The sequence below is a fragment of the Dasypus novemcinctus genome, chromosome 2 (genome assembly GCF_030445035.2).
Source record: "Dasypus novemcinctus isolate mDasNov1 chromosome 2, mDasNov1.1.hap2, whole genome shotgun sequence".
NCBI lineage: Eukaryota > Metazoa > Chordata > Mammalia > Cingulata > Dasypodidae > Dasypus > Dasypus novemcinctus.
In genome coordinates this window covers 30,842,670-30,852,899 of record NC_080674.1, presented here as the reverse complement: position 1 = coordinate 30,852,899, position 10,230 = coordinate 30,842,670, and positions in this window count along the sequence as shown.

The window sequence follows — 10,230 nt, the reverse complement described above, 5'->3', positions numbered from 1 at the left end:
TTTATTTGATATTATTATAGCTACCTTAGTTCTCTTCTAATTACTATTTGCAGAGTATAAATATTTTTACATCCTGTCACTTTCAGCTGGTTTGTGTTTTTGAATTTAAGGTGAGTCTCTTTGAGATAGCATACAGTGGAGTCATGTTTTTTATCCATTCTTCCAATCTCTGCCTTTTGACTGGAGCTGTTAATGTCTTTACATTTAAAGTAATTACTGATAATATGGGACTGTGTTTGTCCATTTTGTTACTTGGACTTTGTAAGTCTTATACCTTTGTTATTTCTCAAATCATCCATTAATTCTTACTTTTTATTATTTGATTTTTGTAATATATTATTGATCCCCTATTATGTCCTTCTTTATATGTTGTTAATATATTTTATTTTTGATTACCATGGGACTAAAATTTATTATTCTAAATCTATTAAAATGATGTTTGATTTTATCCAAAGTTAAATTCAATAGCATGCACCTACTCTGTTCTTATAATCCTCTGCCCCCCACCCACTTATTTGCTGTACTTGTTACAAATTATATCTTGCTATATTGTGTTCTCTAAGTCATATAGTTACTACTATATTGTGTTCTCTAAGTCATTATAGTTACTACTTATGTATCTGCATTTTTAAACCTGAAAGAAGCAAAAATAGTTTTACATACCAAAATATACAATACAAATATAATTGCATTTACAGTTACCCTAATATTTACAAAACTGGAGGTCTTTCTGTTGCTTCAATCCACTGGCTAGTGCTCTTTCTTTTTAATCTGAAGAAAAACTCCTGTTATTATTGCCTGTAGGTGAGGCCTAGTGGTGACAAACTCCCTCAGCTTTTGTTTATCTGGGAATGTCTTAATATCTCCTCACTTTTGAAAGTTAGGTATGGCAGATATAAAATTCTTGAGTTGTAAGCTGTTTTAAGCACTTTAAATATGCCATCCAAACACCTTCAGCCTCCATGGTTTCAGGTGAGAAGCCAGCACTTAATCTTATTGGGACTCCCTTGTACATAACACGTAGCTTCTTTCTTGCAGCTTTCAGAACTCTCTCCTTGTCCTTTGCATTCAACAGTTTGACTACTGATTCTGGGCATATTTGTCTTCATGTTTATCATGTTTGGTGATGATTACTTAGGTTTCTTGGATAAGCATAATCATATCTTTTGCTAAGTTTGCAAAGTTTTCTTTCATTATTTTAAAAATATTCTATCTACTCCTTTATCTCTTTCTTTCCTTTCTGGGATTACAAAAATGTGTATATTGATATGTTTAATGGTGTCCCACAGGTCTATTAGGTTGTTTTCATTTTTTCTAATTCATTTTCCTTTCTCCTTCTCAGCCTGACTCAACTGTTTGATATTCAAGTTCACTAATTCTTTCTTCTGCCATCTCCAGTCTACTGTTGAAATATTCTTGAGTGCTTTTTCACTTCAGTCATCATGGTCTTCAATTCCAGTAGTTCTATTTGGTTCCATTTTAAAATGTCTTTCTTTCTTGATAATATTATAATGTTCATTTATTATTTTCCTGATATTCTTTAGTTCTTTCTTTATGTCTTGGCCTTTAGCATATTATGGATCATTTTTTTAAAGTCCTTTTCTGGTATAGACATAGTCTGGTCTTCTTCAGTGATGCTTTATTGATTTTTATCTTTTCCTTTGGAAGGGACTTCATTCCCTGTTTATTTTTATATCTTGTAGGAATTTGTTGCCCACATTATATTTTAATATTTCAAGTGTTAGTTCTGAGATTGTCCCTAAGCTCTCTGTTTCTTGAGTTGATGCACAATTGGTATTATGACAAAGTTTCTTGAGTGCCCAGAGGTGACAAAGCCAAATCAATGGAAAAAAAAAAAAAGCTTCACTGTCTCCATCAGAATTCAGCCCTCCTATCAAGAAGGTCATCCCAAAGCAAAGGTAAAGGGCAGAGTCCTCTTTGTCTTTTTAAAATGCATCTTTAACTCCCTATAAAATAGACTTTCTCATTCTCCTGGGTGCTTTATTATAGGATTTAAGCAATAAGTCTTTGCTCCAGGCTGTTTGACTTAACTGTGTTTTAAACTGTTTAAGGAAACCCAAGCTGCTTTTATCTGGAAAGAAAATTATGGAGTGGGGAATGTGAAACTTAGATGGGTTTCCTAGGTCAGTGTTTTCTGCCAGAACAAGGACAGGAATCCTCAATTATTGCACCAGCCCAAACCATGCTGCTCAAAGTAAGCATGAAGAATAGTCCTTCAGGAAAACCAGGACATTTTTCTTTGGCTTTTGTTGTTGTTGTAAATGTTCTAATATACTATCTTTTAAAAATGATTTTTATTTTTATAAATTTTTATAGATTTCATAAATGTTACATAAAAAATATAGGGGATTTCCATATACCTCACCCCCTCTCCTTCCCACACTTTCCCGCATTAACAACAACTTTCATTGGTGTGGCAAATAGGTTAAAATTGATGAACATATATTGAAGCATTGCTACTAACCACAGTCTACAATTTACAGTTTACGTAGTGGTTTACAATTTGCATCACATAATTTCCTAGGTTTTGGCAAAATGTATAATGGCCTCTATCCATCATTGCAATAGCATTCAAAATGATTCCAATTTCCCCAAAATGCCATATGTTACACATATTCTTTCTTCTTCATCTCCTAAAAAACTCTGGTTATCACTGCTTTTATATCAATGTTACAAGTTCTTGCATTACTAGAATAATAATATCAGCTTTAGTCCATAGTTGCATTCCCCCTTTGTGTTAGTTCTTTCCTCAGTCTTGAGGATTTTGGGATGTTGTTGCCCACTCTGCTTCCAATTGACAGAGGACTTAGATACCATGGGACAGATAGATGGAACTGTCTTGCTTGTTGTTGTAGATACTCTATGTTTTTGGGATGGGCATCATTCATCATTGTCCTTTAGTTAGGTGTCCTGGGTGAGTTTGATGAATTGGAGAGTAGGTGTTTGCCAAACCTCTTTTTTTTTTTTTTTTATAAAGATTATTTATTTATTTATTTAATTTCCCCCCCTCCCCTGGTTGTCTGTTCTGGGTGTCTATTTTGCTGCGTCTTGTTTCTTTGTCTGCTTCTGTTGTCATCAGCGGCAGGGGAAGTGTGGGCGGCGCCATTCCTGGGTGGGCTGCTCTTTCTTTTCACGCTGGGCGGCCTTCCTCACGGGCGCACTCCTTGCGCGTGGGGCTCCCCCACGCGGGGGACACCCTTGTGTGGCACGGCACTCCTTGCGCGCATCAGCACTGTGCATGGCCAGCTCCACACCGAGTCAAGGATGCCCGGGGTTTGAACCGCGGACCTCCCATATGGTAGACGGATGCCCTAACCACTGGGCCAAAGTCCGTTTCCCCCAAACCTCTTTTGAGATTCAGGAATCAACCAGTATATGAACAGCCATATGATTTAAGTCTCTGGGGTACACATATAATATCTCTAGTGCTAAATATAGGTTCATATGAAAGGAGCATAAGAACCTTGCATAGGAAAATTATAAATGAGTCCAAGTCTGATACACTGGGGGAATAGGTTACATATATTCCATGGTAAGGCCATCAGACTGGGTGACAAATTCCGGGTGTTGTTTGCCTTGTCTATAGTGTCCACATGTCTCTAGAGCCCTCAGGAGCCCTCCCTTCACTTAAAATACTATTCACTATGGCAATCAGTAAAATCTCCTAAGACATGCATAAGTATAACCTCTAAAATGACCTTCTAACTGAATTTAAAACCTCGTAGTCATAAAAACTAATTTGTATTTAATATTTCACTCTTTTGGCCAAGGTCTTTTTTCCAAATGCATCCCTAGCGAGCACTTGGTAATAATCTCTTGGTGCCAGAGAGGATCATCACTGGGAGTCATGACCCATGCCTGGGGAAGGTGGTGAGTTTATATACTGAGTTTGGCTTAGAGAAAGACCACATTTGAGCAACAAGGAAGCTTTGAGAAGGTAATTTTAGGTAATAGCTAATACTAAGCTAAGTTTCAATTTCACGTGAACAAGGTTCATAAGTAGAAGCATCAATATCAAGGGCTTTTACTAGGAACTGCCCATGTACTCTAGGGATTCATGGCACTCTAGTAAAGAATGTAGCAGGACTCCCCAGGAAGGGAATTTAATATTCTTTGGTTATTGTGTGAGTCTCCACCCACAGAAACAATACCCCATGACCCCATTAACAGAGGCATGCCCCATGTATACCCCTCCCCACACATCCCCCTACCACTGACACCATGCACCAGTGATCTGCCCCTGCCACAGTTGTGATTCTTCTGAAATTCAAATCTCCTCAAAATAAAGCCAATAAATAAATAAAAATAAAAATCATATATAGATATAAAAAATTTAAAAAAATTTTTGTGTTGTGTCATTCATTTCCATAATATCTGTTATCTTTTATGTACAGTGGTGGTTCCTCAGGAAGATAACTATAGCAATCCTACCACTGGTTATATACCCAAAAGAATTGAAAGCAGAATCATGAACAGATATATGTACACAAATGTTCATAGTAGCATTATTCATTATTGCCAAAAGTTGGAGGAAACCCAAGAATTCATCAACAGATGAATGGATAAGTTAATGGTGGTGTATAAAGGGATATTACTCAGCTGTAGGAAAGAATGAAGTATTAACACACGGGACAATATGGATGAATCTTGGAAACCTTAAATTCTGTGAAATCAGTCACTAAAGTACAAATATTACATTACTTTGTGGATATGACTTAAGAAAATTGAGAAGACTCACAGAGCTAGAGTCTGGAAGTCAGTTTATCAGGAGACAGATAGGGAGTAGAATGTGGTAAGCCAGTGCTCAAAATAGGCAAAACCTATGATAAGGTGAAAGGGGGTGGTTTGGCAGTGGACAGGGGAGATATTCAAGCAAGGTTGTGAGGGTGAGCAGGGTGGAGGGTTTGGTTGGACTATCCATGGAACTAGGGCAAGTGCTGGAGTAAGGAACAGGTGACATAGGGGGAATTGTAGATTTGTGGTTAAAACTACATTGGTGGGAAGTTCTTTTATCAACTATGGCAGGAGAAGGTTATAAGTGCAAGGCATTGGGAGTGGGAAAATATATGGGAAAGGGCACATCTAGGGCATGCTTCTGTGGAATATGAAAGTGCTCATTTTGTCATTGGGTTTTTTCTCATTGGGTGGAGACCCACACAATAAACAAGAAATATTAAACTCCCATTATGGGGAGTCCTGGTAGTTTCTCAAATATAGGGGTAAGAGTCTCTTAAGAACATAAACAGTGCCTAAGAAATATTACAGACAAATAAGTCAAAGCCCTAAATATTAATGCATTTAACTATTAAACTTATTCTTCAAAAATTTCAACCTATTGTTTACCATGTTTTCTGGCGATGGTAGAGGGAAGATTGAATGGAGCATGGACATTTTTAGGGGATTGGAATTCTTCTGCATGACGTGGCAATGATGGATACAGGTCATTATGCATTTTTTTAGAACTTGTTTAAGTGTACAGTACAGATATGTATACCATATTGTAAACCATTGACCATGGTTAGTGGCAATGCTTCAATATTTGTTTATCAATTGTACCAAATGCACCAAACTCATCTATCATGTTATCAATAGGGGAAAATGTGAGATGATGGGATATACGGGAATCCCTTGTATTTTCTATGTGACTTTTCTGTAACCTAAAGCTTTTCTGAAAATAAAATGAAAAAAAAAAAAAAACACTGGGGAAACATGCAGAAGAAATTGTCCTATGGCTTTTTGAAGCTGTGTTTTCTTGATTCGGCACTTTCCCAGTTAATGCAGCCCTTTAGCTGTTTTCCTTCATTCTGAGGAAGGATAGTGCCTTTAAGACTGCTCTGCCACTTTTACCAGAGGTAGGTTAGAAGAATGGCTATCCTCAGAGCCAGGCCAAAGAAGCTGACCAAAAGCATTGAGCAGCGATCAGACTGTATGCTCCCAGATCTTGGTAAATTAGGTTTTATTGTCCCACTCTTATGCCAACAACCTGCACCAGGAGCTGAATTTCAGAACTTCACTACTTCTTGCCATGAGGCTGGTGGATGGAAGATGGTGCTGCTGCATGGCCAGTGAAATTCACTGGTATTTACAATTATCAGCCTCTTCCTCTCACTTTTCCCTGGATGCTACAAGACTTCATGTTCAAAGTACTTGATTCAGACAGTTTCTGCCAGTTCAATATTTGGTCTGGTAAAGGGATTGATTCCTGAGGATTCCTGCTACAAAATCTTCCCATAATCCTCTCCTAGATAAATTCTTAATAATTTAGACAGAGGATATATTTACTATATTACTAAAATAGGTAAAGTTATAAATTTTTACTATGAAATTGTTTCATGCTCTTAATCACTTTTACATTACACTACTACTCTGAAATACTGACACTACAATTTGGATGAATCTCAGAAACATTACATTAAATGAAAGAAGCTAGATGCAAAATGTCACAATTATGTGATTACTTCATATGAAATGTTCAGAATAGCAAATCCAAAGAGACAAAGAGCAGATTAGAAATTATCAAAAGGGAGGAAGAGTTAGACAAAACATAATAGTGGTAGCCCAGAATTGGAAAAGAGGGACTGGAAAGTGATTATTTAATGTATGTGGGTGATTTTATGAGATGAAAAAGTTGAGTATGGCAGGTGTTCCTAGCATATGGGTGAACAATACAGGACTCCAAATGTTTACACTTCTGATGGAATTTACATTTTGCAAAACAGTAAGTTTATCGATAAGTTTGTTTCTTAACCACCAGAAGATTGCAATGTTATTGAAAATGGACAATTTGTTTTTCCATCTTTTGTTTCCTGCAGTGCCTAGGATTTTAACCCATTGCACTGGGTTTTTTGTTTCATTCACATGGTATCCCATATTTCTTTCAATAGCCCTCAAAATTGAAAGTTATGCATCACCACCTCCTAGTATGCATTTTTACCATATGAATTTGCTTCTCCACCATTCATAAAAATAGGTCTAAAGGTACATAACTGATATATGCTAGAATAATTAGTGTACCTTTCAAGGATTTTGGAGTTATGACAGAGCAGAAGTGAAAGATGAACACTCTGAATGTGGTTTTGCTTCCCAATTTGAGATTTATAAAAATCAAAACTGACCATGGGGACAGCAAACCAAAATAACCTTGGCCCCTCAAAAACAATGAATGACAATAAACACAGAGAGAGAGAGTTAAAGAACATATATGTAGGGGGAGGAGACAAGATGGTCGCTGAGTGAACTTGCCTTTGTGGTCTATCCCGGGAAGAGACGGCTGGGCGCGGCAGCAGGTTCTCCAAGGCGAGGCTTTTTTGGGATTTTTGCAGGGCAGAAGTGCCGGGACATCGATTGGGTGGAAAGGTAACGGAGAGGATTGGTCTAGTAGATATAATTTGGGTTCTATTGCCCGAAGGTGAGACCCGCGCACAGGCTCCTCCCTGTTGGGGGTGGGGGGAACTGCGGTCCTGTCCTGGGGTTCCGCTTTTGGATGGCTCTGAAGGGCTAAGGAGTTCCTGAGCTCTGGGCGAGCTGTTGACAGGTTGATGTGACAGATCGCCTTTGTGGATTGATTTGGGAAGATAGACGGTGTTTTGTTGTGAAGCGGGAGAAACTTTTGAGTGTGAATATAAACAATAGCGCTTCCGCCTGAAGCCCCGCCCCCAAAAGCCTGGCAACTGTTCTCCAACCCAAATAGGCTATAGGCAATAAAGAGAAGTAATTGGAAAATTGTTCTAGGCTGCGGCAAGAGGGGGGGGACACGTCTGGAAGCCAATTAGGGAATATTCTGCGAAGCTTGAGAATTCCAGTATTGGAATCTGTTTTCGGCGTCACAGGCCGGGCTTCAGATCTGTACTAGTAAAGTGGCTGCAATGTAGAGGCGCCCTCTAGTGGCAGTGGTTTGGAATCACAGGACGGGAGCTGTCCAAAAGCTGAAGTGAAAAATAACGTACTAATGAGCCCAGCAAAGTAAGTGAATTGCAGGGTTCAGTCACAATATAGAGTTTGCGGATCTGACTTCCCCCATAGGGTTGGCACCCAGCTGTGGGGATCCCTGAGGACTGTGTTACACTGCGGGGCTCCCAGGCTTCCTGTTGACCAGATTGGAGGCTGCCAGGTCTGAATTCCCTAAATTCTGGTGGCCCACACTACAGAGACTCACACCTCTTGAGTCCTCAATATCTCAGACTTTCCATCCCTGAATCCATCATGCACTGAGGTCCATCTGAGCTGCTTAAATGCCCTAGCCTTCAACGTTGGCATTTTTTCTTGATCGTTTCATTTTGTTTTGTTTTTATTTTCATTTTGACTTATTCTTTACTTTTTTCAATTTCCTGATTGCTAACACCGCATTATCCCCTAGTCTTCTCTCACAGCATATCCCCCAAAGTCTTTTTTTACTCAGTTATTTAAGGTTTTTTTTTTTTTTTTTTTTTGTGGTAGGTGCTGTGTAGTGGGTGTTTTAATTCTGGTTCGTGTATATCTGTTTTGTTTTTTTTTTTCTTTCCCCTACCTGTTCCCCACCCCTTGCCCACCCTCTTTTCCTTTCTTCCTCTCGTCCCTTCCTCCCCCCCTTTTTTTCCCCTTTTTTTCTGTTGTCTCTCTCCCTCTTGTCCCTCATATTCTACTTAGTTTATTTTAACTCAAGTATACAATAGGTGCGGCAGGAAACACCTCACATTCGCTGGTTTTCTCATCCTTCACTGCCTCATTTCTGTGTGAACTGATTTAGGCTACCTACACTATCCTCTTTCCCCTACATCTTGATATCCGCCACCATCTACAGGCTCTCCTATATTCCACCTCCCACCTCCCTTTCTTTGATCCACGAAGGGTCTAAGTCTTAATTTCTAATACCTATGTTTTGTTTTCTGTCTGTTATCCACTCTTGAAACTATTACCTTTCTTTTCTCTTTCCCTCTCTCACGAAATCAATAGCTTTTTAGCTCATACCATATTCCTCTCATATTCAATCATCTACCTCATAATAGGTACTCTACCTACTGCTATAACTCTACACAATTTACATGAATCTAACCTCCATCCTCCCAGATCTCATATTCTTGCTTTGTTAACATATATCACCAATACTACTTTACACTTTTCCCTTGCTTACACAATTGCCTTTCCCCAACACTAAGACTTTCCTTTAAAGTGAACTTAACCAACAACAAGAAACTAGAATAAGAAGAAAAAAGTGACAAAGAGAAGATATAACACCTATGCAAAAATAACAGCTAATTAACCTCCAAGAGCAGACAAAGAAGCTAAGGAACTGATTAAATCCGTCAAGATAAAGAGATGACCAGAAAGCAACAAAAATCTACAAACCAAACCAGTAATCAGGAAAACATGGCTGAATCCAATCAACAAACCAATAATCACGAAGGGGAGCAAAATTTGGCACAAGCAATGAAAGATCTCAGAACATTTATCACCGACAAATTTGACGAAGTAATGAAAGAGGTTAACAACATGAAGACATCACTTGGAGGGGAAATTGCAGACATATGCAAAAACATAACAGATATGATGGGAATGAACACCACAGTTCAAGAAATCAAAAATACACTTGCAGCAAATATCAGCAGACTAGAAGAGACAGAGCAGAGAATTAGTGATGTGGAAGACAGTACATCAGAAATCAAACAGATAGTAGAAGGGGTCAATAAGAAGATAGAAAAAATCCAATTAGGACTCAGGGACCTGAATGACAATGCAAAACGCTCAAACATACGTATTATAGGCATTCCAGAAGGTGAAGAGAAGGGAAAGGGGTCGGAAGGAGCGTTGCAGGAAATAATGGCTGAAAACTTCCCAAATCTACTGAAAGAGACAGATGTACATATCCAAGAAGCACAGCGCACTCCACTAGTCATAAACCCCAACAGGCCTACCCCAAGACATATACTTGTCAAATTATCCAATGCTCAAGACAAAGAGAAAATCCTAAAAGCAGCAAGAGAAAAGAAAACCATCACATACAAGGGAAGCTCAATTAGATTAAGTGCTGATTTCTCTTCTGAAACCATGGAGGCAAGAAGGCAGTGGTATGATATAGTCAAGTTACTAAAGGAAAAAAATTTCCAACCAAGAATACTTTATCCAGCTAAACTAGCATTCAAACATGATGGAGAGTTCAAAATATTCTCAGACAAACAGAAACTGAAAGAGTATACCAACAAGAAACCTCCCCTTCAAGAAATTCTAAAGGGA